Source organism: Lampris incognitus, chromosome 20, assembly GCF_029633865.1.
Source record: "Lampris incognitus isolate fLamInc1 chromosome 20, fLamInc1.hap2, whole genome shotgun sequence".
Classification (NCBI taxonomy): Eukaryota; Metazoa; Chordata; class Actinopteri; order Lampriformes; family Lampridae; genus Lampris; species Lampris incognitus.
In genome coordinates this window covers 4547584-4552583 of record NC_079230.1, presented here as the reverse complement: position 1 = coordinate 4552583, position 5000 = coordinate 4547584, and the positions used below count along the sequence as shown (strand labels likewise).

The 5000-nt window shown below is 46.2% G+C and overlaps 1 pseudogene; it reads right to left on the bottom strand.

The window, feature by feature from the left end:
• Nucleotides 1-5000, bottom strand: part of LOC130130945 (coronin-2B-like) — a 30517-nt pseudogene that overhangs the window by 20567 nt on the left and 4950 nt on the right.

Here is a 5000-nt window from a genome sequence, read left to right as displayed (position 1 = left end):
GTTGCTCAGTCAGAATTACAAACTCATTTAAAGAGACGCAGTAAGACCGCCACACGTTCACATTCACAAACTGTAAAGGTTCACCGTATCAGAGGTGGAGCACCGGGCCTCATGATAACTCCACCAAAGTGCACACGGCAGAACTACAACGGTTGTAAGTACAATTCAGCCAGAAAATTATCTTTTACAAGGAAAAGACGTGAGAAACTAAGGTAATTCTTCTGGTATCAAACAATTAAAAAGCCTTCATTTGCCGAGTGATTCATGATGCAACACACTGAAATGCCGATGTGATTTGGCTAAAGACACACAGCCGTCATCAGGGCAAAACTTTTTTTGCAAGTTTAGAAAACTGATGACTGGTGGAAGAAAAGAAGACTTGTATAGTCTGTGGTTGAAGCCGCGATGCTCCCAGTCTGCGCCACATAAGACGGCAAAATTATGGAACAAATGAATCAATGAAAAAGTACAAGACGTAATTCATGGCCAAATTAAACTAACCAATTAATATCCACATTCCACACTAAATGATTGATTATGATGATTCAGGGACTCCGAGCAGTGACACGGACATTCTGCAGACACACATTGTCTACACTTATGAATCTCCTGCTTTTACTGTAGCAGTGTGTGTCCTATGTAGGCGGTGGTGAGGTGAGGTGTGGGCTGAGCTTCATTCCAAATGAATGAGAGTCAGCAGGGCTGTTGTGTCAGAAACGAACCAGAAAACCTGGTTGAACCTTGAGTTTTACTTACTGATGCTGTACTATGTGTTGGTAAAGGTCTTCTACCAGCTTGTTCTGTCATATCTGCTGGTGAGACACGATGCCTTCACTTCTTCACACTCAACACTACCCAAAGGAATTGAATCGAGTGCAACTGGACTTTGTATATATACCAAGTCCAGTTGCACTCAATTCAATTCCTTTGGATAACCATGACCTGGATGAATGAGAACATTCACAGACACTCAACACCGCCTGCCTTCTTCTTCCTCATCTGGCTGCTATGATGAAGATGGAAAACACTATGCACCCTGTCATTTTCCCTGGTAAAGTCCTACCAGACACCAGCCATCCACATCACATCCCTCTACAGTCTGCAGGACCTGATGCTCATGGTTACATGTTGTCTTTAACACACTAGGGAAAGGATGTTTTCATTTGTTTTCATGTAAATATTCAGGATTGTTTCTTAAAGGTGCGATCAGTAAAATGTTCTTCTAATGACCATCGGCGACCAGAAGAAACTCCAACATCATTGGCCAATGTGTCCTAGACCTAGAGCGATATTGGCTTGCAAAGTGACACAGCTGACACTAGTAACATCAGCTAGCTAACGCAAAAATCCACCAGAATTGTCCGTGTCAGGTAAAGAAGTAATCATGATACAAAAAAACTCTAAAATATGTATCCCTTATCATGTTATAAAACACGACAAGACTTATAACTTATCATACATGGCTATATATTTAATGGCAATGCTGTGTAGCTGTCCAGCAGTAGCATGGTCAGCTCAGCATCAGGTTTTATGTCATTACAGTCGTGAATGTTTTTACCCCTCTCAAATTCAACAGTTATGTTTATTCTACTATTTGTTTGTCTTTATTGTTATTCTTATTTATCTATATATTCACTTATAGATTTATTCGTTTTTATTATTTATTTTATATTTATTTTACTACCAGGCCACAGAGGGTGAAGGTTAATAAACTAACCTCACACCCTCTTACCCTCGGTACAGGTGCTCCTCAGGGCTGTGTTCTCTCCCCCTGGCTCTTCTCACTTGACATCCATGGACAGTTCTGTGAAAATAATACAATACGCAGACGACACAACTATTGTAGGCCTCATCTCCAACAATGATGAAACCCAGTACTGCACTGCAGGAGGCCAAGCTGTCACTTGGTGTGCAAACAACAACCTTCTGCTCAATACAGCCAAAACCCAAGAACTCATTATTGACTTCCGAGTCATGCTGAATCCCAGAACACCCATACAAATGAACGGAGACCCCATCACCACCACCGACCCTTTTAAATTCCTTGGAACATACATCAGCGATAACCTGAAGTGGAAAATTAACACTGAACCCATCACTGCAAAAGCTCAACAACGACTTTACTCCCTTAGGGAGCTTAAAAAATACCACACCAAGCACCAACTGCTCGTTCTGTTCTACTCAGCCATTACCGAGTCTATCATAACGTCATCTATTACAGTATTATAGTATTACAGTATTACAGTATTACAGTATGGTACGGCGGCACTGACAGTCAGAGGCTTGTCAACAAGACATCCAAAATCATAGGCAACCCCCTCCCCTCAGTTGAATCTCGATACACTCACCGGACTGTAAAGCGAGCAAAGAAGATAATCTCCGACCCCTCACATCCTGCTCATCACCTCTTCCAGCTCCTTCCCTCAGGGAGGCGCTACAGGTTTACTGTCCACTAAGACTAAACGCTTCACCAACAGTTTTTTCCCCTAGCTATGAGAACTCTGAATTCCTCCCTATAGTCCCCTCCTCACTCTATCTATCTATTTTTTGCCAGATGACTCTCCGTCCTCCATACTGGAAAGCTGAAACGTGAATCGGGGAGGACTCGTAGTGGAAGGACACTGGACTCTGAAGAGCGGGGCCGTGCCCAACTAGTTTATCTAATAAATAAAGATTCTGGACCAGAATGAAGGTTTTAGACGCCAGAAATCTCAGCATCAGACAAACATACGGTGTGTAGTTGGTATAGGTTGACAACTCCTTCTAACTCCATCTGACCCAGGATGATCATTACAAAATGTTACTGATGGCACCTTTAAAATGGCTGGGGATACGCATGCGTGGACTGGATTTCTGGGGATTAACTGCTGTGGGAGAAAGTGAGAACAGGACGTTTGTTTGCATGTAAATTTTGAGAAGAGCAGCGATGAGAGTCTGCTGTGTTTGCTGTCTGATCTACGAGGCACAGACAGAGGACGCACGGTGCAGTCTTCAGAACAGGAAGCAATGCAGTGGTCGTTAAACGGGTTCCACTTCACGTCCAGAACGCCGGCGCTGTGACCAGTAACCCTGGGATACTGGGGGTCCACCCGACCAGTCTGAGAGGAAGAGAGAGAAGAGGGGTATCAGTTATCGAAGAACTGGAAAGGAGAATGTATGGATGATAAATGGATTGATTGATGGATGAAGGGATGGACTATTCTACAGAGGGAAGGATGGAGGATGGACTACTCTACAGAGGGAAGGATAGAGGGATGGACTACTCTACAGAGGGAAGGATGAAGGGATGGACTTCTCTACAGAGGGAAGGATGGAGGGATGGACTATTCTACAGAGGGAAGGATGGAGGGAAGGACTATTCTACAGAGGGAAGGATGGAGGGAAGGACTATTCTACAGAGGGAAGGATGGAGGGATGGACTATTCTACAGAGGGAAGGATGGAGGGATGGACTATTCTACAGAGGGAAGGATGGAGGGAAGGACTATTCTACAGAGGGAAGGATGGAGGGATGGACTATTCTACAGAGGGAAGGATGGAGGGATGGACTACTCTACAGAGGGAAGGATGGAGGGATGGGCTATTCTACAGAGGGAAGGATGGAGGGATGGACTACTGTACAGAGGGAAGGATGGAGGGATGGACTATTCTACAGAGGGAAGGATGGAGGGATGGACTACTGTACAGAGGGAAGGATGGAGGGATGGACTACTGTACAGAGGGAAGGATGGAGGGATGGACTACTCTACAGAGGGAAGGATGGAGGGATGGACTATTCTACAGAGGGAAGGATGGAGGGATGGACTACTCTACAGAGGGAAGGATGGAGGGATGGACTATTCTACAGAGGGAAGGATGGAGGGATGGACTACTGTACAGAGGGAAGGATGGAGGGATGGACTACTCTACAGAGGGAAGGATGGAGGGATGGACTACTGTACAGAGGGAAGGATGGAGGGATGGACTACTGTACAGAGGGAAGGATGGAGGGATGGACTACTCTACAGAGGGAAGGATGGAGGGATGGACTATTCTACAGAGGGAAGGATGGAGGGATGGACTACTGTACAGAGGGAAGGATGGAGGGATGGACTATTCTACAGAGGGAAGGATGGAGGGATGGACTATTCTACAGAGGGAAGGATGGAGGGATGGACTATTCTACAGAGGGAAGGATGGAGGGATGGACGACTCTACAGATGGAAGGATGGAGGGATGGACTATTCTACAGAGGGAAGGATGGAGGGATGGACTACTGTACAGAGGGAAGGATGGAGGGATGGACTACTCTACAGAGGGAAGGATGGAGGGATGGACTGTTCTACAGAGGGAAGGATGGAGGGATGGACTATTCTACAGAGGGAAGGATGGAGGGATGGACTATTCTACAGAGGGAAGGATGGAGGGATGGACTACTGTACAGAGGGAAGGATGGAGGGATGGACTATTCTACAGAGGGAAGGATGGAGGGATGGACTATTCTACAGAGGGAAGGATGGAGGGATGGACTACTCTACAGATGGAAGGATGGAGGGATGGACTATTCTACAGAGGGAAGGATGGAGGGATGGACTACTGTACAGAGGGAAGGATGGAGGGATGGACTACTCTACAGAGGGAAGGATGGAGGGATGGACTGTTCTACAGAGGGAAGGATGGAGGGATGGACTATTCTACAGAGGGAAGGATGGAGGGATGGACTATTCTACAGAGGGAAGGATGGAGGGATGGACTACTGTACAGAGGGAAGGATGGAGGGATGGACTATTCTACAGAGGGAAGGATGGAGGGATGGACTATTCTACAGAGGGAAGGATGGAGGGATGGACTACTGTACAGAGGGAAGGATGGAGGGATGGACTACTGTACAGAGGGAAGGATGGAGGGATGGACTATTCTACAGAGGGAAGGATGGAGGGATGGACTACTCTACAGAGGGAAGGATGGAGGGATGGACTATTCTACAGAGGGAAGGATGGAGGGATGGACTACTGTACAGAG